At 42.7% G+C, this 24,717-nt stretch overlaps 1 long non-coding RNA gene across 1 annotated transcript; it reads left to right on the top strand.

Moving 5' to 3' along the window:
* Positions 1 to 1,435: 1,435 nt before the first annotated feature.
* Positions 1,436 to 21,905, top strand: LOC116276555 (uncharacterized). Its single transcript, XR_012061017.1, has 3 exons — positions 1,436 to 1,536; positions 19,480 to 19,554; positions 20,306 to 21,905. It is a non-coding gene; the product is annotated as an uncharacterized lncRNA (long non-coding RNA).
* The last annotated feature ends 2,812 nt before the right edge of the window (positions 21,906 to 24,717 follow it).

The raw sequence follows: 24,717 nt of genomic DNA, 5'->3' as shown, positions 1-24,717 counted from the left end.
CTTTCCCCATAGCTCTCTGCTTCTTCTGAATTACTGAATTATGTACTATATTTATCATTCATTATCTGCCTGCCTTGATCAGAATGAAACTCACAAGGCAGATACCTTTTCCTTCCCTGTTTGTGGATGTGTCCCCAACTACTAAAGCGATGAGTGGCAGGTAGTGTCTTACAAATGTTTGAGTGAATGAATGAAAAACTCCCTACAACTCTAAAAATGTGGCTCAATGATGGAAATACGGAATTCTGCAGGATGACAGTGAGGTGTAGGACTCTAGTTTGTGTAAGAAAAGCAGCTCAGAGCACCGATCACACACTAACTATGTATGCTTAAGAAGTCTTATTTGCTGATTCACTTACTCATTTATGCACAATGAGTTGTTACTGGGTGCCTGCAAAGTGCTCGTCGGAGCTGAGGAAACCCCATTCAAAGGCCCTGCTATCATGGAACTTACATTCTGGCATTGGGGTACTAGGAAAGAAGCAAAACATAAGCGTTATGGAAAAATCATAAAGCTGAGCACAAGGAGAGAATGATAATTATTAGATAATTATTAGGATATCACTGAAATGATTCTCATTTTTGGATAGATCTTACATTTTGGTTTTAAAAGGAACTGAAGAGGTTGAAGAATTATATGCCTAAATTTATATGCTTGGTAATGGGGCTGAAGTATGAAGAATGGACATATGGTTCATGAAGCTGTGCTTGACTTGTTCTAGAAGTTATTATTTGATTTAATGTGTACCCAGACATTTTTATAATGTACCCTGCTGTTGCAGGATTCTCTGATATTTTACCCTTTGAGTAATGGAAACTACCCCGTTTTAAAACAACGTGATAAAAACAAAGCATAGGACAGTAAAACTTAGGTGACGATACTTGTACCCAGTTTGAATCAGCATCCCCCCAAATTGTTTTAATTGTTTTTTAAATTGTTATAACATGAATGTCGTATTACAAAATCCCAAGTCCTTCTGAAAATCAAGTAACAAAAAACTAGATGTTATTAGAGATAGCAGTGTGAGCAGTGTAATAGCCTATGATTACATAGGAGTGAAGTCAGATCAGCATGGCCTTACGATAGCATGAATGACTATCTTTTTAAAGCAATCCTTAGTTGGGGAAATAAGACACCGAACCTCCCCAGATGTCACAACCAGTTTCTGTAAGAACAATCTTTGCATTCTAGTATGTCTTATCCTAAGCTAATTTGACCTCATTCTTTCAATTTTCAGAGTCGAAGAGATGAATTTGCATTACATTTCAGATTTCTAAAGGTTGTGTGAATAGGACAGTTTCATTTTAAGGAGACTGATTTTGAAGGCTTATTTCATTTTCCTCTTTTATTTTGGCATCGCTGGCAAGGAAAATCAATTTAAACTAAGAGGCATTTCTGCGTTTCACTTTTCAATCACTGTGCTTGTGAGGCTTGTTGGTGGACTATATACATCCTGCCTCCAAGCAGCACTCAGAAGGAGAGAAAGTACGAGTTGGAGATGACCTCATCTCAGGGTGTCCTCCGAAAGGTACTTGGTAAGTGTGGAAAGCAGGACTGTGTACTTGCTGATGTGATAAAAGACAGGCCAATAAAATGATCTCTTTAAAGCTGAGATTGTAGATTATCTGGGAGAATTGCTTAGAAATGAGCCTGTATGTCTCTGTGATGAGTTATAAATAGCTCCCTAACTAGAGGAGTAATGTGACATGTGTGGAAGTGTGGCTTACAAGGATTACTTAGACAGGCTTCCCTTGTGCCTGTCTTGATATGTATGTTTGTGACATTGCTGGAGCCTGTTCTTGGACTGCTTTATTAACAGCATGTAAGTGCAGTCTAATCAGGGATTTGAAATTCCATGAACTTCATTTTGCACCCAGTGAGAAGGCTATATTAATGAGGCTGTGATTAGCTATTTTGATATTTATGAAAGCAACTTTTTATATGAGAAACACTTGCCATGCTAGAAAAGGAGAAATGAACAAAATAAAAAATAGTTTAGTTCTGTCACTGACATTGCATTGTTTCAAAGGGAAGTGGCTAGAAATGGGAGATTGAAAAAAGAAGTTTATGTTTAAGAATTGAAAGCATTTTTTATTTTTGTGGTGAAGCCAGTATCTATTTAATTTAACTTAGTTAGTAAATTGTAGTTTTGCTAAATAATAATCATATGCAGAAGTTCATGGAAGATTGAAGTCAGTGGAAGTGTGAAGGATGCCTGTGCAAAATATTCTTTTTGTTTTAAGGTTGAGAAAGTAATTAAATATAAAGTGAGGTATTATAAACTTTACATGGATATCCACATTAAAAAAAAATCCCAGACATCATAGTGCATGATGATTAAAACAAAAATCAGAAATAGAGCATTGTTGCAGTTAAGTTCATCCTAGTTTATAGAAAGTGTATTCCCCCGCCTTAAGTCAAAATATTGTTTGTGTGTAATTGGTTTAGAATTAAGTAAGTAGTTGGTACCCCTTTGGTCTGTGAACGTAGAAATAGGGTGGGTCTAGGGATGTTTCAAGTCAATTTTTTCTTATCAACACATATAGTTCCAATTTTGAAACATTTCTAGGAAGAAGGGAGTTGTTTTACTTGCTTTGAGGTAAGAGAGAATGATGAAGGCTGGGAAATGGCGAAACAGTGCCCTGGTGTAACTGACAGGCACTGTTAAATCGCACAGAGCATCTGATGCTGCAGAGCTGGAGGGAGGCGAGGAGCAGACGTCTCTCCCTTTTTGTCTCAACCCGTGTAGGTGGAAACAGGCACCATGCACATTTCTAGGACAACGACAGTGAGTCAGCTGGTCAGATAAGCATTATTAAGCCATTGCTGTATGCTGTGCTGTGTATGTGAAGATGATGTATTTTGATTAGGAGATAGACATTTTGAGTTGTAGTTTTGCTTGGAAACCAATAGCAGCAATAAAAATAATTCATGCATGCTTCTGAGTATGTAAGTTCTAAGCATATCTTATTTTGATTTTGGCATAACTGCGTGTTTTTGCTGTACAATGTGTTCTTTCCACTATACAGCAGTTTATTTGACAGGATGGCATCATTATGCACCAAAGGAGTAGAAAACTCAGAATCTCAAAGAAGCCAGGGCTTGTAGCATCAGTTCTACCAGTAAATTCCTGAGGGTCATCTAATTCCTGAATTCTGGCTTCCTCCTTTGCAAAATGGTGATAATCATTCTCAGCACCAAGGTTACCATCATGAAGCAGCGAGATGATGGGTTTGAATATGCTTTGGATTAAAGAGCACTAAACCAATCGTGGCAATAATTGTGATGCATGGGGATCACCTTCTGTTACCTTCGGAAATAAATAGACTGCCTGATTAATTACATTCTCATAATTTTCAAGCTAACAGTTTAGTCAGTTTATTTAAGTTCCTTTTCTGATAACCTTCTGTATAGAGCTACAGGCAGTTGACCAACCGGACTGTTAAAATATCACTTCCGCTTGGTAATAGAATCAGTGATTTTAGGGTTCATCTGTATGGATCTAGCATATAGTAGAAACCACAGGAAAGACAAAGGACACATTATACATGTTTTCTGCCCTCAAGAAATTAGTGGAAAAAACAAACCGGACACATGTGAGAATATCCTAAGATAGTAACCGAGTGTTAGCATGTAGGTTAGAGATGCTGAAGGACGTTCCTGTGGGTGTAGAGAGGGTTAATTATCACCTCCCATTTCTCCTCTGGTTGATTAGCATCATGTTCACAGATTCCAGGGCCCAGCCAGTTAGTTCTTGGTGAGCAGGGTCTGGAGCAAGTGAAAAGAGCAGAAAGTGAGGCAGTAAAAGATGCTGGAATAAACAGTCATGGCTGGAATAATCCACATACTGAACCTGAATAACCAAGGATGGATTGTGTCTGTAAGTACACATTTGTTCATTAGTATAGAGTCTGCTAAACGTGAGCCTGGACCAGTCACGTAGCTCCTGAGACCTGCAGCTTCTCCATGGCGGTGTGCGGGTAATAGCCATTCACAGGGATGTTAAGAGGACTGAATGCTTAGTCCACACAAGTCTCTTGGCTCTATGAATGGCACACGTAAAGTTTACTTAGTAAGTTGCTACCAGTATTTACCCGGGAGATTTGTGCCTATTAAGAATAGTTCAAGGAACTGCAATTATTTAATTAGAAGAAGAGGAAGTTGGGAAGGAGTAGGAAAGAGACTGTCATCGCTGATTTTAAATAAAGGTCTATCACATGAAAAGCAAGATTCATATTCTGAGAAGATACTGATATGGTTCAAAAGAAATAAGAAATTTTGCTGAAAACAATTCAGTTAAAATTAACTACTAAAGGTAAACCTTTCAAGCCATTGATTCTGTATCTTTTCAGTCATTAATGTCTGTTGGCCTTTGATCTAATTGTCCTTCACTGACAATGATGGTTAAGCTAAGGTTAAACTATCTAGCTGTGCATTTGCTGCTCTAATAAAGCTTACAACTGTTCGGATGCTAAATTGATTAAAGCTGGTCTAAAGGACTGATTTTTTTTTTTACCCCCTCTCCTCTGGGGAGGTGTCTCGTGGATGGAGGAGGGCGCTGTGATGGTCACTGGAAGCCTGGGCTCCACCCGGGGTGGTCCGCCTGCCTCTGCTTTACGTGTTGAACCTCGGTACATGATTTCCCAGGAATAGAGGGTCTTATCTCCAGAAAAGGTTGTAAAACCCTCATCCAAATAATGTCTTTTCTCATCTTGCTGTTTCAAATTCTAATGTGACATGATATCTTAATCCTCTTTTCAGAAATATCCAAGAGAAAAAAAAATATTTTGCCCCGTTGGAACGACCTATTTTTTTTTCTTTCAAAGAAGGCTTTAGCAAAGCAGCTTACATGTAAGAAATATACAATTTAAAATAGAGGGAATATGGCCAAATAGGTATTACTGTGAATCTATTTCAAACTAAACAAAGTAAGGTAAAGCATGCAAAACAATTTTTACTTGTTAGAAAGACATAAAATCACTCTAGTATGCACAGGAGTTTTCAATCCATCGATTGGATTGGTCCCATTCAAAACATTGATTTTTGAATAATTTTCTCCTGATTAGGTCACCTATAGAAACAGATCTTTCAAAATCCATGGAAATATTGCCAAACAAACAACTATCTAAAAGTAAATTGAGGAGAGCAGAACCCCATAACCTAAAAAGTGATGGAAAGTGCTTAAAAGAAAGCTATTCTTGGGCTCATAAAAATTTGCTCTCATACCCACCTCTGATTTTCTGATAAGAAATGCTAGGTGTTTTGACTGCATAATAAGTTGCTGAATTGCTGAAGTTGTATAAAAATATTGATAGCTAAAAAGATAGCTGTCATAAATATCTTCAAGCTGTTTATTGTTGTTATCCAGTTTACTTTTGATTTATTTACCTTGAGCCTTTTAATTTTTTCTCTCTGTGGCTCAGGTGATGGTACCATAGACTATTACATTTGGAAAGAGCATCTATTCTATGTCCCTCGTTTTTTCTCAGAATAAAAAAATGAAGCCTGAGGGTGATGTGTCCTGTTTACTTATGTTCCCTGGATGGTCATTTTTCCAGTGTTGCATCACCAGGGCCCAAGTACCCATCATTTAAAAAGAGAGAAATAAATGAGTGAATAAATGCATTGAATAAGGGCTGAATTCAGATATTCTTAATTTTTTTTTTTTTTACCTTGGACCTTTTTGACAGTCTGATAAAGCTTATTGATAGCTTGTCATCATAATCTTTTAAAATTTGTAAAATATATACGTTGGATTACAAAGGACATTAAGAATATCAAAGTGGCGTCCAGGCTGAAAACTACTGGGAGGTGATTTACAATACTTTTCTTCCTTCCTGAGATTTTGTGTTTCTATCGTATAAATTCTTGTTACCCAAAACAAGGTTCTTGGACCAGTGGCCTTTGTTGGACCCTCTCGCACCTCCTGAATTTGATTTTGCCTTCTTTGACACTATCCTCAGATGATTGCTGTGTCCCTGAGAACTTGTGTGTCACTAATAAGAATCAAGGTGGTGGAGGGAGCAGTTCAGCACCCAGAGCCCCTGCGCCGCTCCTGAAGGGTCCTTGCTGCCCTGTTAGTGTGTAAATTCTAGAGCTGCATATTTCAGCCTAAGGCCAGCTTTGCTTTCAGCCTCTGACAACATCTGTTTCTGCTTTCAGGACAGCTCATCTTCATCTCAGTAATGGAAACCGTTACTGCAGTCCAAATATTCAGCACCACAGGCTGACGATGTGGTTCTTCAGATTTCCTTTGTTGTTTAAGTGGCAAAATTCGGTAGAAGCATCCAAAATAGTTATGCCCAGAGGATGTTTTCTTGAGAAGAGTGGACATGGTGTAGATAACTTTAAATGGTGTAATATGATCTTAAGGACTTTTTTTTTTACTTTCTCCCACAGACTGAAATTTTCCTACTTTTACAGTTCCATATTTATTGTTTATCTTTAAGCTTAGATATGATTTGAAAATTGCATTTTAACCCTCCTTCTCCTCCTATTATGTTCTCACTGCAGTAGCTCCTTATTGCCTGAAGTATACAGTCCTTGGTCTGACACCTGTCTTGTCTGAGGGCCTGTCTCTCACTCTCTTTCTGAGTTTATGCTATAAGCCTCAAAGAGGAAACTCTCTGCTGTACTTGATGTTCCCATATCTCTGCCCCTTTGGGTACCATTCCCTTAATTAGGGGGACCATTTCCTCTTAGAGGGCCAGGGAGGCCCAGGCCACTTCCAGTTATGAGGTTTCTGGTATATTAAAAATGAAAATCTCCAAACTAGTTTCTAAAAGTTTTGATATGTCTTAAATACTTACACTCAGCCCCTTAACATCATTAATATTGTTAACCTCAAACCCAATGTACATACAGATTTACTTGGGGACAGCATCTCTGAGTATGTAACTGTGAGGCCCAGGCCAAACGGTCCTACTGGCTTTTCGAATGCCTCACCCCACGGGAATCCCACATCTGCTGGGGAACTACCACCTGTCCTCACGGCCCAAAACAGTGAACTCTGTTCCAGTTAGGCTGGCTGAAGTGATCTGTTCTCCCAGTTCTTACAGCACTTTGATTACAGTTCAGCTGGCGTTTCCAAAATACTGACTCACAGCATTTTGTGGATGTATTTTACCTTTCTTGATAACAAGCCCCCTTGGGATGGGAATTGTGCTCTATTAATATTCAGCACATGCTTTACACATAGTATATTCAGGGAACCAGGATGAATTAACAAATCTCTGTTTATCATAACATGGCATGAGCTTTCACCTGAATTCAGTAGTAAAAATATAAGCGCTGGTATTTTGACTCATCTTCTGATGGTTTAGTGAAATCCATATGGTTTTACAGGTTTGTATGTGTGTGCGCTTGTGTTAGGTCATTGAAATAGGAATATTTATGGAATAACTTAAAATATATTTTTAAAGCTTATGCTCCTTTGATATTAAAGGTTGTGTTGACTCCTCCACATCCTTGTTTACTGAGTACCCTGCTTGGTGCTGGGAGTTCAGTTGTGAGCCTGTGTCAGGTAACTTACAAGAGGCAGCAAGAAAAAGACACTCAAAAATCACATTGTGTAATGAGGGCCATGAAGGAGAATGTGTTTTCTTACTTGTGGAAGCAGATGGCATATGATTAATTTGTAAGTAGTTAAAGAGTTTTAGCATATTGGAAAGAAATTAATTCAATAAAGGCATCTCAGGCGGGATTTGCACAGGATTGACAGGCTGAGGTGAAGAGGATGTTGTGAAGAGGCAGAGAGCTGGTTGAGAGGAGGAGGTGGAAGAGCTGGTTTTTGCTAAATCTCATGCATGCACTGGCAAACTTTCAATCTTATTGATTGGAAAAATTATTGATAAGATAATGGTATGTATGTCAACTGTCAGAAACTTCTTTGGTCTTTTTTTTAAGAGAAAGAAAATGAAACCCCATATTTGCTGGTGACTTGAGATTAGCATATTTAGGCAGAAGAGACCGTTGGAGTTGAAAGGCCTGTAGCTGGTACCAGGATGACTCTTCATGCTGTGACTGCTCTTCATCTAACTAGGAAGTCAGATTTCTGGGAAAGTTCTGGCGCAGTTAGTCTTTAAGAGCTTAGGCAACCATTGGCATTGGAAAGTGTTGTAGGAACATTGTAGGAGTGTTGGTGAAGTTTACTGAGATGACTCCAAGGAAACAGGTGGTTGTGCTAAGAGTGTTTGAAACTCTAGCAGTGGTCAGGTGATAGTGAAATAAGCACAGCGTTTGGTGTTACTCATCGTTTTGTTTTTCTCTACTTATCATTTCAGAACTCATGTGTTATGGCTCTCAAAGATACAAAATATGATATTCTTTTAATACATTTGTTTTTAAGAAGGAACATCTGAAATTGGCAGTATCTGAATTTTGAAGGAAATTTATTGGCCTCAGTTTTGATACCTATTGGGCAATATTGCCATCTAATGACTGTTACATCAAATTGTAGATAAAAGTTCCCAAAGAACCCTATAAAATTAAGACATCAGTCCAGTAGATTTTACCTATTTCACTGTCAAAACACTCTCACACCGTGATATGTAGAAAACTTAAGCCTCTAAAACAAAATAGTCTGTTTTAACAAATAAATGTATGATAGTACATTCATTTATGTGTTTTCTTTTTTACTTGAAGTATTGTTGATTTGCAGTGTCATATGACATAGGGAATTATAAGATACTGAATGTAGTTCCCTGGGCTGTATAGTAGGACCTTGCTGTTTATCTATTTTATGTATAGTAGTGTGTATCTACAAATCCTGAACTCCTAATTTATCCCTCCCCACCTTTTCCCTTTGGGAACCTTAAGTTTGTTCTCTTTGTCTGTGAGTCTATTTCTGCTTTGGAAATAAGTTCATTTGTATCACTTTTTCTGGATTCCACATATAAGTGATATCATACACTATTTTGCTTACTTGTCTGGCTTACTTCACTTAGTATGACAGTTTCCAGGTTCATCTGTGTTCCTGCAAATGGCATTATTTTTTCTTCTTTTATTGCTTAGTAGGATTCCATTGTATAAATACACCACAGTTTCCTTATCCAGTCATCTGTCAGTGGACATTTAGGTTGTTTCCATGTCTTGGCTATCGTAAATAGTGCTGCTGTGAACATTAGGGTACATGTATCTTTTCAGATTAGAGTTTTTTCCAGACATATGCTCAGGAGTGGGATTGCTAGATCGTATGGTAGCTCTATTTTTATTTTTTTAAGTAATCTCCACACTGTTTTCCATAGTGGCTACACCAAACTGTATTCCCACCAACAGCATAAGGGGGTTCCCTTTTCTCCACATTCTCTTCAGCATTTCTCCTTTGTGGACTTTTTAATCATGGTCATTCTGAATGGTGTGAGGTGATTGATTTGTGTGTTTTCTATTGGTGACTTAAGTAGTAACTCCTAGAATAAAGCTGAAAAATACGTAATATCAAATATAAACTCTAATTTTTTTTGACCAGTCTCTTAATTTTTGAGGGATGGGATTGAAATAGATGTTGTCTATGGACATTTCCAAACCTGCGATGTTCAGTTAGAGTTGCCAGGAACACTTACGTGTGAAGAGTCACCCTGAGCCTGAAGTGATGCCTCATTTTGCCTCTAATGCAGCACTTGTCCTATGGCAGTAGCAGCTTGCACATGGATGCCACCTTCCAGCAGACCCTCTGGAGCGTGGCCCCCATCAGCTCAGGAAGCAAAGCAGCCCAGGGTAAAGACACCACGGCAGTGAGGAGGGTGTTCCCTTGATGCAGAGTTAACAGTCATCCCTGGAATCATGATAATGAGCAAATGCATTAGAGCTCTTTGTGTCAAAGAAGCCTGTAACGCAGATGCGTGACGTTCAAGACTCTCATGTAAGTTGTTACTTTAAAGTGAAGTTTGTGTTAAGGTCTGTCCTTCCTTATTTTTACATTTCAGTTTATTTGTGTGTATTTTACACGTGAGCTTTCTAGGGATTATTTTCTCCAATGTTCTGGCCTCAGGATATTGCTCATTTAGGCTAATGTCAAGATGTCTCATCCTCCGGGGTGCGGGACTTAGACCCGGAGCACAGTAGTGCCTGTGCTTCAGGGTTTCCAGGGAAATAGCTCTGTTCTGATTATTCTCACTTAGATAGTCCAGACTTGAGCCTATCCAGGCTTGTCTGTTCAGTGGAGGGTCTTTTGAGGCTACAGTCATGGATTCTAGACTTGGGAGCCCGGGGCTCAGAGACAGCAGGCAGGTGGCAGCACCTGTGTCTGCCATTTTTCCCAGTTACCTAAGCCTCACTAGGCTTCTGGATCTTTGACTATGAAAATAGAAGGCTGAACCAGGTGATCTGTCCAGCTGTCAGCATCTGACCATGACTGTTCCAATGTGACTGGTTTCGATCCTTCCAGGGTATCTCATCAGCAGTGATGTCCTCAGGTTGCTTCATGGACACATGGATGAGTGCCTTACTGTCCCCTCAGGAGAACATGGCGAAGAGCAGCGGAGGTTGGTACCTGAGCCCAGAGCCTGGAGCCTTGCACCTTCTTGCCTTGACACAGTTTCTTAAGTTCAGGATGTGTCTCGTCAGGCCATTTGCATAATAGAAAGTGGGCCACTAACGTTATCTGTCCACTAAAGTTATCCATTTGCTGGCCTCCTCTGAAGTTTTTACTCATGTTATGTTTTGATTCCCTGTCAATAGAAGTGATGAAAATTTTTGTCCAATTGAAACATGATAAGAAGCATTGAATGAAATAAACTAAGTGGGAGGAGTGAAACACTGAGCTACTTAAAACCTCATTAAATGTTCATTAGTTTCGATTAATCTTCTTTCTGGAATGTTCAGTCTCATATTCAGTTTCAAAATCAGAGTTCTCAAATGGCCCAAAGGTTCAGGTCCTTTTTATGTTGTCTTCTATTTACTGACATAGAAGATAAAATTGACCACTTTTTCTAGTAGTTTATGTGATTTTAATTCCTCTCTCATGTTAATCTTATTTGGCATTGGACCAAGACTGCAGGGGTCTGGATCATGGGGGAAAGTGCACAAATAGTATAAAACCATAAAGATATTGAGAGTGATTTGAATGTTCTGTTCTGCCTCACTGATTAGAGGAAGAGTGCGTAAATGAAGTCCCTGTGACAGTTGGTGTTGCCTGGATGAATTATTCCATGTGGAGATTTCTCCCAACATTAACATGTCACTTAGGTAATTATTGTCAGTAAATACTTATTTCTGTAATTTAAAGCAGCATATAGGGAACATGTGGAAAGTTACTAATCATTTAAGTAGCTGTTTACCCTTGGGAGAAGTCTCTCTGGGACCTAGGTACTAGCCTTTCCTCTCTCACTAGGCAGACCTAGCCTATGGTGAAGTGTGACGTGCACAGCCTGGAAAAACCCCTTACAGGAAATATTCTGCTTTTAGTAGGTGAGGAAGAAGATGCTGATGGTGTTGGTAGGGTTTGCATAAAAGATGAGAGGGAATTCAAAAGGCCTTTGGTTTGAGGAGTTAATTTGAAACAGCAGGGTAGACAGGAGACTCAGAGGGACTGCAGTGTGCTCTGGGAGTGGCATTATTCCAGAGGGACAAGGGGCAGGATGGAAGAGGGGTGGGGACTGGACAGGAGGGCGTGGCTTGGTCAGCTTTTGAAGCGGCTGTTGTTCCTTTCCCATGGGCTGCCTTCTACTCTGAGATGGTTAGCTAGGAGTGTGGGGGTGGGGGTGAAGTGATCAGATCTCTTTGAAAAGACAAGTTCTAATGAACCAGAGGAGCTCAGACCAGAGGTGGAGAGATTTTGGATCAGGGAAACCAGCTGGGAGAAGGCCGATGTGGTCATCCATGTGAGAGAGAATGGGAAGCTTACCCTGGGGAGCAGCCACTGAAATAGGATTGCCTGGGCCAGAGACATTTCAGGCAGGGGCACTGGCTTAGGGATGACTAGATGTGGCCTGGGAGACAATGTGTCACATTTAAGGGGAAGAGGGATGGTGTTCAAGATTGTAGATGTACAAATTTGGTACCAAGGACTGAGTTAAATTTTGGACACTTGTGAGAACAGAAGGTCTCTGGGAAGTCAAGCAGGAATTGAAATTTTTGAGTCTTACCCTTAGACACAGTGTGGATTGGAAATAAATCACAAGTGCACGGGGAAGGGTTGAAGTAACGGCAGCCCTGGATAGAGAGGGAGGAGCTGTGGTTAGGGGCATGTGTGTCTCAGTTTGGGTGTTGCTTTATAACAGCCGCAGAGCCTTGGAATAGACCAACCAGGGAGGAGACTGAGGAAGGGACCTTGGGAAAGCTGGTATTTAGGACATGGGCAGGCAAGGAAGAGTCACAGGAGATCCAGAGTGGTAGCTAAATGGAGAACCAGGGACATCAGCTCTGGAACCCAAAGGAGGATCAGGGTGTGGGTGTGTTAAAGTGTATAAGGTGTTCTGAGAGACTTAGGATCAAAAGAGGCCTTGTCATAGGCTTTTGGGTCTTCATTCTCTGATTTGTTAAATGAAACACTTCAACCAAGTGATTCTTTAAGCCTTTCTACTCTTTCTACAGAAACTCTAGGGGTTTGTAATGAAGGGACTGGGCTCTAGAACTAGACAGACTTGGGTTGGGTCATCACCTCTGCCACTTACGGGTTGTGTGACTTGTGCAGGGGACTTAATTTCTTTAAACATTTTTCTCCTCTGTAAAATGCAGCTTAGATACTAGCTGCTGCTTCATGGGATTGTTGTGAAGATTCAATACGAAAATGCGCGTAAAGTACTGGATGCAATTAAGGGATCAACAGATTTATTATTGTTGTTGTTTTATCATTGCTATTTAGATAGAAGAGCAGCATTTAGTCAGATATGGAAAAAATCTGAGGGACCGTGGGCATGTGGGTGGAAGTGTGGTGAAGCATAGACTTGGGAGGAAGAGAGGCTGAACTATATCAAAGAAATTCTCTCTTCTGCTGAACTGAGTGAGGTGGGGAGGGGCTACTTACTCATGCTTGCTAAGTAAGCTCTAGGCACCAGGAATGGATGAGCATGGTTTTTGAATAGTTGGATGTTTTCATTTTCAAGTGAGAATATTCGGCATCAGATAGATCCCATATCTCCTCGACTGAGCTCACTGGCACTGACTGCAGGTTTCCACCTCTCCTGGGCATTCTGTATGTTAAGTAGGTGTTTTATTAAACATGACACTTGAGATCAGGTTTCCTGCTAATTCTTTAGGTAGCTGGTTATTATTACAGAGAAAACTAGGGGAAATTTCAAATACATTTTAATATTCTGGGTCTACTCTCCCATTGCATGCATATTGAAGACTGCTCCATCCCCAATATAATTTCTGATTTAATGTTGATAATTTCTGTGTCAAATTAGTCTCAAAATGTATTCAGGTCAGCATACCGCTGCTCTTTCAGGTAGTCATGTCAGTAAAAACATACTGGTTTGTGCCCCTTGTATGGCGTGTTTAACAGGTGGAATTGGATTTAAATGGTTGTCAGATCATGACTTGAGGGAGAACATGAGTCAGACATAGGCAGCAGGAGCCTGAGGGATGCTACTGAAGAAAGAACAGTTATTTACATCTCTATTACATTGTGAGATGGAGCAATCATTTGCATATAATGATAGAAAGAGTTCCTTAAGTTTTATATGTATAGAACACTTTATTCTTTCAAGACTTGTTAATATCACTGTGTAGACATGTCTTCGTCTCCATCTGTTCTCACCCTAAGACATTTCAGAGCCTTAGGGAGCAAGGGGAAGGCAAAGGAAGGCCAGGACAGCCAGGAGGCAGCCTTTCTTTCATTGACAGGAATCTGTCCTGCAGAGAGACACATTATGATAACCTAAAAATACATTCACTTTTGAAAAAGGAGTAAAAATAATTTGACTTTTGGACAGTGATTTGAAAGCTGCAGAAGTTCCAGGGAAATACGTAAACATTTCTTTTGTCTCATAGCTCTGTTTTGTAATTATGATGTGACTGTCCTCAGTTACATTGTTACTATAGTCAGATAACTAAAGTCAGATCAGGTTGGTTATAAGAAGTAGTGGAATTGATTAAGGACATGGCCAGAAGTGACAGTTACTTCTGAGTAATTTAGGAGCATTTTGGTCATAAATGTTCCTAAATGGATTTGTCAATCTGCTCATGCCTCATTCCATTGACAGTTTTTGGATATACGTAATTATAATTGTAGCGATTGAAAATGCAGTTCATTGATGGGTCCTGTAATTAATTCTAGGTACCAGTGGAGCGATGGAGTGATCTTTAACTTCCCCTTCCCACTTAGATGTGTATGCGTAGATGATTTCCAGTGCATTCTTGTGAGAGTATTAGTCAGACTCCCAGGATGAAGAGTGTATAGTGTCCTATTCAATTGGAGAGAGAGCCTACCGAAGTTAAACTAAATATATTCTTCCCCCACACATCCTGCTCATGTTGCTTTTATGGATTGAATTCTGACATGTTCGTGAAATAAAGCATTGCTGTTGTTTTATTTTAAATTTCTTGAGATTCTTCCAGAATGAGGTATGGCTCTAAAACTACCAGTATACAGCTTGTGTACACAACACCAGAAGGAGTGAGAATGTGGTCTGCAGAAGTTGTGAGCAGTCAGGTGAGGGAGAAGTGCGCTGAGCATTAACTGCAGGATTATGCTTTCTTAGTTCTTACTCACACTCTTCAATAGTGAGACAGAATAAATTAAGGAGAGACAGGTTTTGGTAGTTGGCAGGAGATTTGTCAGATGCAACACAGTTTTTAAATTATTGCTTTAAAGATGTGATTTCATTCTGGAGGCTTACAGTTTGATTACCAATTTTCTTTCGACCCTGAAACCTTTTATATTGGGAGTATTTTCTGTTCTAGATTCTGTCTCTGGATTGCATCCTATTACTTTTGTCCATTTTTATGGGAATGTAATAAAATACCAACAAGGGCATTTCCTTCATGTGCACACAGACCTACTAATGGATTAATAAGGATGCACTATCTGCATGAAGTTTGTTATACTTTTACATGAATGCATTTTAAAAGGGAATATTTTAAAAATATTTGTTAATATTTATGTATTAATTAAAATAAGTTAGGGGAATATTATTCAGAATTATTACTTGGGATCTCTGATTTGGAAACCAATATTAGGGGAACATTTTTCGAAAAGCGTTATTTGTCTGTTAAAACAGGTTTTACCACATAGCTCATAAGTAGTTTTATTCATTCAATAACAGTTTGTGGGATGAGTATCATGTTCTGGGTGCTGGGGTTAACATAGTATCTGAAATGATACAAAGTCTCTTTTCTCAAGAAGTTTACATCCTAGTGGAAATATGTGACAATACAGACATAAATATGCTTGTTTATAAATGCACACACTGACCATGCATGCATAGGTCAAATACAGTAGGTGATGAGAGCTGTGGGTCAGCGTCCGTGGTTCCTGTGTGTTAGAGAGACAGACACAGAGAGAGAGCACAGGCGCTTGAGTGTGAGGGAGGCTGTCCTGTTTCCGTCTTGTCTCAGTGTATGCTTGCTCTGTCTTGTTACTTCCAAGTGCAGGGCCGTTAGATCATTGCTCCTGACGATGTCTGGAAGTAAACGCTGCACTTGCGTTCCAGAATGTGACTCAGCAGGCAGAGCCATGCCGTATGGAAGCATGACAGTGCTTTTGCCTTCACGGCCCTTTAATGTGATGATTCAATGAGCCTGAGTTGTAAATAATTGATAAGGCACAAGAGGGGTTAATACAATGAATTCCATGTCTCAGTCTGGTTGAGACGGTGGGTGGTGCATGGTGTATGTCTGTGTTCATGTTTGGATGACTGATGTCCTTGCAGGGTTGGTATGCCCGCAGTCACTGCCTTGGAGCAAGCTTGTAAAACCCTCTGCTGTGCTCCAAAATGGTCAGGTTATCTTACAAGAGTCTGTCTTCCCTCTCTCCCCCTTCAGGTCCTGTGTATACCTTTTTATCCTGGGTCTTGGGACTAGGCTAGCTTTGCTGAACAGTTTTGCAAGAGTAGGTCTAGGAAGGAGAGCTGTTTGTTTTCTCCTCTTTGCCTCATCTCCCTGGAGAGAGATTCAGTCTCTCTCCCAAACTCAGCCTCCCTGCTGATTGCAGAGAGCACGGTGGCCTTCCTTCTGTCTGTCATCACTTAGCAGCCTGACTTGGTCTAGAGCTGCACACTCAACAAATGACTGGGCTGGAATGTGCTGTTTTCAGAAATATAGCTTTGAAGACAAAGGATTAATAATAGTCACAGAAATTGGAGCCATTGGATGTCAGTGAAAATGAAAAAAACAATTGAGGTGTTTGATGCGCTTAGAGTGAACTGAAAGAGATAATAGGTTAAAAATCAGTGGTGAAGGGAAAAAAGAAATCTCTCGATTATTTTCTTCATAAAAGTGTAAGACCATTTTCACTGATCCACGTTTAGTTTATTAACTTTAGAAGTAAGCAGTATCTTTCAGGAAAAAGAGAAAAGCTTCCTCTTCTTTTTAATTTCCAAATGCCTTTGTGATTGTGTTATATTCTGTATGGAGTGGAAAGTTAAAGTAACAATGTGCTTTGTTGTTTTCCTGCTCTAGTCCGATTTATACGATTCTTTTAGTATGGAGTGTGAGGATTTGATTGTTTCAACTCACGATGGTTCATTTACATTTTATGCAGACGGGTCATCTCAGAACATACCTGTTTCCCCTTGTGCAGCAACTCAAGTAGAAATATCACAGACTCAGCCCTGAGTAAATAGGGGGTGCTTCTGTACATGCTGTTCAGACATGTACTTCCGCATTTCTCTGTTACTATGAGGAGATTCCTGACAGCTTGCTTTAGCGCCTGCCTGTGGCCCAGCTGCTCAGCCAAACGCCCCCATTGGCACTTAACATAGAAGACTGGTGTCCAAGCAGAAATTCTACTGTAGAAATATGTAAACTGAAGCACTTAAAATTTCTCTCTGCAATAACCTTTTAATCCTGGGTCTACTTATCAATCGCTTTAACTCAGTTCCTTTCATGTTTATTGAGAGCTTGTGTGTCCTAGGCATTTTGGTGTGTGCTGGCTATGAAAAAGTGAATGAGAGCCAGCCTCTGTCTGTAAGGAACTCAGTCTGTTAAGATCTCAACAGCACTATGTCCAGGAAGAAGTGAGTGTTAATTTGGGAGAGGCCAGTCATGGTCTTTTTAAAAATTAGTTTGTAGAAAACATACCTTAACTATTCTGTCCTTTGAGGAAGGTCAGGCAAGGAGGACTGTTTGTTGACCTTAGATTTTGAGGTGATGCTTCTGTTAGCCTATAAGTTAGTCAAACAAGCTTCTTGTCCCAATAATTGCTTTGAAACTGCCCTTCAGTATCAGCTCTGAATGGAAATTGTGTGTGAGTGTGTGTGAGTGATTTTCCTGTTTCTCAGAGGATTCATGGGTGGATCCTCAATATCTGGGGGCTGGACTTACTCAGTTAAGACGTGTTGGTAGTAGAATGTCCCCAACTGCCCCAGACCAGTGGTGTCACACACTGCCGTCCATTAGTCTTGCTGGTGGTGCATTCATCTCCTCTGTGTAGTTTTCAGCCAGGACCGTGTCATTCATTCTTGTACCCCTTTTATAGTAATATGTATATGGGAATCTGCGCCCAGATGCTCACTGTTTTGTCCTTGCTAAAGGAGTAAACGGAGGGAAGAAGTCATGCACTTCCTTGTAGGTTGTTTAAGGAGAGCAGTGGGATGCCTGCATTGAGAACCATTCTGGTTAACTCAGCAGAGTTTGAGGGCCCCATTTGTATTATTTTGGTGAACTCCTGAAAGATTATTAATCAGCTTGCAAGTCGAGAGGTAAAGAAAACTCAACTAAACCAGCATACCAACCCGAGTGCAGAGAACACTGTTTTGAGGCCTGTGAGTCCCACATCCTTGGCTGAGAGCCTGCTCTGCTGGAAGCACCTTGACCTCAAGTCTCTCTACAGGGGAGAATCCCTTCTCTGATAGCAGGAATCTCTGTCTTGAAGACGGTGGTTTAAAAACAAAAAAAACTGGTGGTGTGGTTTGGGGTATCTTTGACAATCTGATGTACGTAATAGATTCTTCATAGAAAATTCGCTTAGTTGCCAATATGCAAACTTCTGCCTGCGGGGTAATTTTTGTTAGGTTAATTATGTTTTTCTCTCAGTATTTTTCCTATTATTTCCCCCAGTTTAAGCAGCTAGCATTCCCTTTGCTCTTTTCTCCTCAGGGGAGGTGTGAGACTTGGCAGAAAACTTAAGTTGTCTACAAGGCCCTTCCCTTCCAGACTTTTATTCTCTAAAGACTAAATCCAAGGAGGTGGTTATGCTTAGCATCTTGGACACAAGGGAGGGAGAGATTGCCTCTGACTGAAAAAGATGAGAAGAGATTTTTTTTTCCCCCAGGCTTAAAAGACATTCATATGGAGCAAATGGATGCCCATAGGGGGAAAAAAGAATAAGAAGAAAAGATCAAAAGAATCGCAGCGTAAGCCTCACACTTTATACAAACCCTAATTCAGATGGGTCATTTGTGTAAATGTATAACACAAAACTATAGAACATTTAGAAAATCTCTTTGAGATCACAGTTTTAAAACTTGACATAAAAAACACGTCCATGAAAGGAAAACATTGATAAACTGGATCTCATCAAAATGAGAAAGTTTTGTTCTGTAAAAGCACCTGTGAAGAGGATGAAGTGTGAGGCCCAGTGGAGAGGGAGGCAGTGGGTCCTCGGGAAGTAAGTGGTACATGCACAAGCTTTGGTTTCCTTAAAGCAACCTTAAGGGGTTGGTACAGAGACCAGTTTGGGTAAAGTGTGTACATTACTTAGCATCACGTCTGGCATATTAACAGCCTGTTGTAATGAGAGCTTTGGAACTTGGGTGTGTGTGATGCAAATCCAGAGAAGTTACTCTGTGTGTGTGATACTGTTCTGTTGATACTTATATTTTTCTGTCTCACCATTTAGCAGATTGTTATATAAAAACATTAAAATTAATGGGTTCTTACATTTCTTCTAAATGTTTTAAATATCCAGAATAGAATTTAGAACTTGAAATAACCATATGCATGTGTTGAAATATAATATATTAAACTACACCTGAACTCATAGCTGAGTGCTTCTGTGGACTGAAATTAGATGGGTAAGGTGAATGTGTTCACTGGAGGGAGGGGAGAGGGAGAGGGAGAGAAAGAGAGTGAGGGAGAGGGGGAGGCAGGGAGGGAGAGGAGAAGGGGAGAGAGAGAACGCCAGGGGGGAGGGAGAGGGAATGAACGGGATTAGAGGGAGTAAAAGAGGAGAGGATGTGTTTAAATCAAATGTGTATTCAGATCACTGTTGTTATTATTTTGCTGTTTTTATTTCCAGTTATATTCTCTCCTACCAAAAAGTATAGCTTTTACTGTTTATCCAAAGACTTCCCATTTGTTCCTCTCTTTAATTGGCTCGAATAAATAGAGTCCAAGAATGAAAAGTTAACATTTTATTTTGTTTTGTTTTTTAACAGAACTGTTCACTACGAAGTTGGTGCTGTATCTGTTCACGCACGTTCCCTGTGGAGGATGGAGACACTGAGGGTTGCGTAAGTAGAGCTCGGTTCAGCCCATGCTCTGAGGGTGCTAAGTGCTTCTGCTGCTCTTGTGCTTTTGTGTAAAATGGCCACACTGATGGCCCGCTTAAAGACTTAAACATGTAGACAAGACACTATAAACCTTTTAGAAGAAAACATCAGCAAAACATTACCTGACATACACCTCAGCCATGTTCTCCTAGGGCAGTCTACCCAAGCAATAGAAATAAAAGCACAAATAAACGCACAAATGGGGACCTAACTGAACTTAGGAGCTTTTGCACAGCAAAGGAAACAATAAGCAAAGTAAAATGACACCCTACAGAATGGGAGAAAATATCTGTAAATGATTCGACTGACAAAGGCTTAATTTACAGAAAATATAAACAGCTCATAAAATTTAATAACAAAAAAACAAACCCAATCCAAAAATGGGCAGAAAACCCAAACAAACATTTCTCCAATGAAGACTATAAATGGCCAATAGGCACATGAAAAAATGTTCAATATCACTAATGATCAGAGAAGTGCAAATCAAAACTACAATGAGGTATCAGCTCACACCAGTCAGAATGGCCATCACTCAAAAGTCCATGAATGATAAATGCTGGAGAGGGTGTGGAGGAAAGGGAACTCTCCTACACTGTTGGGGGTATGTAGTTTGGTGTAGCCACTGTGGAAAACTGTATGGAGATTCATCAGAAAACTAAAAATAGACTTACGCTATGATCCAGCAATCCCGCTTCTGGATATATATCCGTAGGAAACTCCAGTGCGAAAAGATACCTGCATCCCAGTATTCATAGCACCACTATATACAACAGTCAAGGCATGGAAGCAACCTATAGAAGCAACAGATGACTGGATAAAGAAGATGTGGCATATTTCTACAATGGAATACTACTCTGCCATAAAAAGGGATAAAATAATGCCATTTGCAGCAACATGGATGGACATAGAGATTGTCATTCTAAGTGAAGTGAGCCAGAAAGAAAGAAAAATACTGTATGATATCACTGATATGTGCAATCTTAAAAAAAAAAAGGCACTGGGAACTCATCTACAAAACAGAAACAGACTTGCAGACTTAGTAAACAATTGTATGGTCGTATGGTCACCAGGGAAAGGAGGTGGGAAGGGATAAATTTGGGAATTTTTATATATGGTGGCCAAACATTTACAAATGTTAACCACTATATATAAAAATAGATTAAAAAAAATGTTTCTTCTGTATAGCACAGAAACATATGTTCAGTATCTGGTAGTAACCTATAATGGAAAAGCTGCTACAACCACCAACTGAGGAAGCAAGAAAAGGAAGGAGAGGTTGTCATCCTGGGCTAGAGCCCAGTCCTGGGGAAAGTCCTTGCCTGCCGCTGATGCTGCCCCCTGAGTGCACTGCACCCTCCTCCCAGGAGCAGGCTGACATGAAGACATGCATCCTGTGAACCTGGGACAGCAGAGGCCGCCCCCGGGACAGCAGAGGCCGCCCCAGGACAGGCCCTAGGATAGATGGGAGCAAGTCCACCTGCTGAGGGAGGGCAGCACCCCTCCCTGTAGCCGCCCTCTAACTGCACAGTGCCTACCTCCCCACGGCCTCTGTAACATTGCTTTTGGTTTTGTTTTGCCATAGGAAGAGCTAAGCATCTCCCTTCTGGCTGTGGCTTCACACTTAGAACAGCAGTGCCTACCCCAAGATTATGCAGAGTTACTATAGTTACTAAAAGGGCTTCGTTTTGTGCATCTCATCTTTAATCCATCTGAACTTTCCTCTCAAAATACAAAAATGCGAATTCATGTAAAAAATAATTCACCAGTCCCTGCTTTAGATATGTAGGCAGACACAAAAAGCCGCCTTTTGTATGATTTCTTTGATAGGGAATCTCCAGGATAGGTGGAGAGGGAGAGAAAGAGAATGGGGATTAGGCCTTGTCTTGGGCTGGGGGAGGGAGGACATGGGTTGTGCTTTGGATACAAGCTTTTACTTAGAGGAAGGAAATAGTCTGAAACCAGACAGTGGTGTTGGTCTCACAGCATTGTAAATGCACTTAATGCTCTTGAATTGCACAATTTAAAATGGAAAAAGGCTGAACTTTATAATTGTAAACTTAAACCATAAAAATAGAATATACCGTAATAGAAAATAAGAAATCTGACTCCGTATTAGATATGCTCTTTCGGCTTAAACACTGCCTTGTTTTCTAGGCTTAGTCTTGCTAGCTCTGCACCTTTTGTAAAAACAATGTTGCCTTTAGCCTGAAATAGACAGGAGAGCCTATTCTCAAGGCTCTGACCTTTAAGGATATTAACCCTTTTGCACTAACATAAAGACAACAATTTGCAGAATAGAAAATAACATTTATTTTGTTAAAAGTTTTACAGGGCCAGCATGACCTGACCAACGTGGACAGCTGCAGACCAAGTTAATGGCAGACTTATGTCCTGGAGAACCATCTTCCCCACGTCAGACTTCAGGCTCCTTTGCTAGTAAAAGGGGGAGGGGATGTGGTTGGTTGTTGCAAACTTCTTGGTGTAGGACTTTTCATATTCTTGGAATCCTTTGCAGCTGTCCACATGGGTCAGGTCACCGTGCCCCTGTAAAACCTCCAACAAAACAAAGGTTAGTTTCTGTTCTGCAACTTGTTGTCTCTATAGGAGTGCAGAAGTGTCAACCTCCTTAAAGGTCAGAGCCTTGAGAATAGGCTCTCCTGTGTATTTCATGCTAAAGGCAACATTGTTTTACACAAGGTGCAGAGCTGGCAAGACTAAGCCAAGAAAACAGGGCAGAGTGTTAAAATAAAAGGAACAGATCTAATATGGAGTCAGATTTTTTCTTTTCTACTACAGTGCCTTTTGGTGAGAGGTAATAGGATATTTCTGAGTGGGTCCTCCTCTGCCCCAGGCTGGAGTTCACACAGGAGCCCCACCAGGTTCACCATGACTGTGGACCTGATCTCCTATTATAATTCCCTATCAAAGTCACTTCAATTCCTGTAAACTATATGCGGGAAAGGGGAGGCGACTTATCATTGGCGGATGAATGGGCAGTCTCTCCGTATGCAAAGACCAGTTTTGTGGAGGGTTCCAAGGAGGCCTGGCCAGTGCAGCTGCCTGCTTTGCTCTCTAGCTTTGGCTTGGACACTTTCAAAGCTCCCATCCCCCTTCCGTCTGCCCTGGCGTGAATAAACAGGATCCCTAAACCCACCAGGATTGAGCCCAGGCCATGAACATAGCCCACCCGCCTGCTATCGGTCCTCAGGTTCAGCTGCAAGCTCTGCACCCCCCTCACCACAGCACGTCAACGTGCCCAATGTCTCCATCCTAGGGGTCCTGATCACCATCAGGCCCATCAACGAACCATGGCCCACAGGCCAGTGGTGGGCACCCTAGGATCACCCTGACCCGCTGGCTCAGAGGAGGCACAGAGCAGAGAGTAGGGGTCAGGGTGCAGCAAAAGGTATTGGGACGGCCTCCATCCTCACCGGCCACACCCTGAAGCCTCCAACACTAGCTGTGCAGCTGCACACAAAGCAGGATCCCCGCTGGTAGCAGTCGCCATGGAGACCGGAGCCCAGAACTCGACGCCCCACAAGCAGGGTGATGGGTGAGGGAGTCACCTGGGGTAGGGGTGCACTGGGAGTGAGGGGGGATCCCACGGTGAGGGGTGACACGCTGACGGGTAAAGAATCACTGGGAGTGGAATTGACCCGGCTGAGGGGGGAGGGGGGGCCATCTTGGGATGTTGGGGGTCCTGCAGTGAGGCATGAGTGGTGAGCTTGTGGCGTGGGGGCCATTGGTTACTAGCATGGTGGAGTGTCGGGGCGGGGACCTCGGTGTGAGAGGAAGTCCCAGTTTGGCGGTCCGGTGGGAGACTTGGGGGCTTGGCTGTAGGTGGGGGGGCAGTAACAGGGTTGGGAGGGAAGGCGAGCAGGGGGAGTGGGGCTAGGGGGTGTGGCCTGGCCCGAAGCTGGTCGTGGTTTTGGTTGGGTGCCAGGACCGGTAGGGCGGGTAAGGGGATGGGCCCCCCGCCCCACTGCCAGGCCCTTGCCCGCAGCCTGGCACCAGTCCCCACCGCCCGAGCAACAGGAGTTCCAGCCCGAGCGTCCACGCTGCGGGCGGGAGGAGGAGGGGCGCGCATGCGCGTGGACGCACGCGCGTGGACGCACAGACTCGCCGACCGGACCTGCCCGGAGCGTGAGCAAGCCGGGCGGGAGCCGAGTGCTCCCGGAGCAGCTCCTGGAGGAGGAACGTGGCCTGGGGTCTGGGCCGCCGCTTGCTGCCGCGTCCGTTGCTGCCGCGTCCGTTGCTGCCGCCGCCGCCGCCGCCGAGCGGGTAAGGGGGCGCTGGTGGGGGCGCGCAGGTCGGGAGCCGGCGGGTGAAGCCTGGGCTGCGCTCGCGGGTAGCGGTGCGTAGGTGAGGCCCGGGCCTCGCGACCCGTTAGGACCCTGAGGTGGGTCGGGGCCACCGCGCGGTTCGCGGTGCCCACTTCTCCTTCCCGCTCACTAGTGGTATGGACGCCTCTTCCTTGCCGCTTATACCCGGGGGATAGCGGATGCCGCCGCCCCAGAGGTGGGAGGGCACCGGACGGCCAGCGAGCACGTCCGACCGGCCCTCAGGCCGTGGCCTGTTCCCAGGAGACGGGTGCGGTGCTGTCATCCTACGGGGGCGGCGGCGGCGGCGGCGGCGGCGGCGGCGGCGGCCGCGGCGGCGGCGGCGGGGAGAGGGGCCTACGCTCAGGAGCCTGTGAATTTGCTGCCATCTCTCTTGCGTCCTATCCTGGGGGCGGCTTTTGCTGTCCCGATGTGCAGGGCCTGTGTTGCAGGTCATTTCTGCCCGTGGGAGACGAGGAGGTGCTGTCAGGGTGCGGGGTCGGCGGCAGCGACAGCGGGAAATGGGAGCAAATCCCCGCGCTAGCATAGGCAGCCCCAATCCCGCCCCCGCCCCCTGACAGCACAAGCACAGCTCCCGCCTTCCAGGAGCAGGTTGACCTGAAACTTGAGTCCCGCGAACCTGGGGCAGCAGAGGTCAAGGCCAGGACAGGCCGCTGTGGAGTTGGAAGCAGTCCGCAGGCTCGCAGAGGCGGACCCCTAAAGCTGCCGCTGCCGCCGCTGCCTCTGACCACACCGCGCCCGCCTCCCAGGGGCTGGCTGACGTCCGGAAGTGCCTTGGGCAGCA

The sequence above is a fragment of the Vicugna pacos genome, chromosome 18, assembly GCF_048564905.1.
Source record: "Vicugna pacos chromosome 18, VicPac4, whole genome shotgun sequence".
In the NCBI taxonomy this organism is placed as follows: Eukaryota; Metazoa; Chordata; class Mammalia; order Artiodactyla; family Camelidae; genus Vicugna; species Vicugna pacos.
This window is presented reverse-complemented; position numbering and strand designations above follow the sequence as displayed.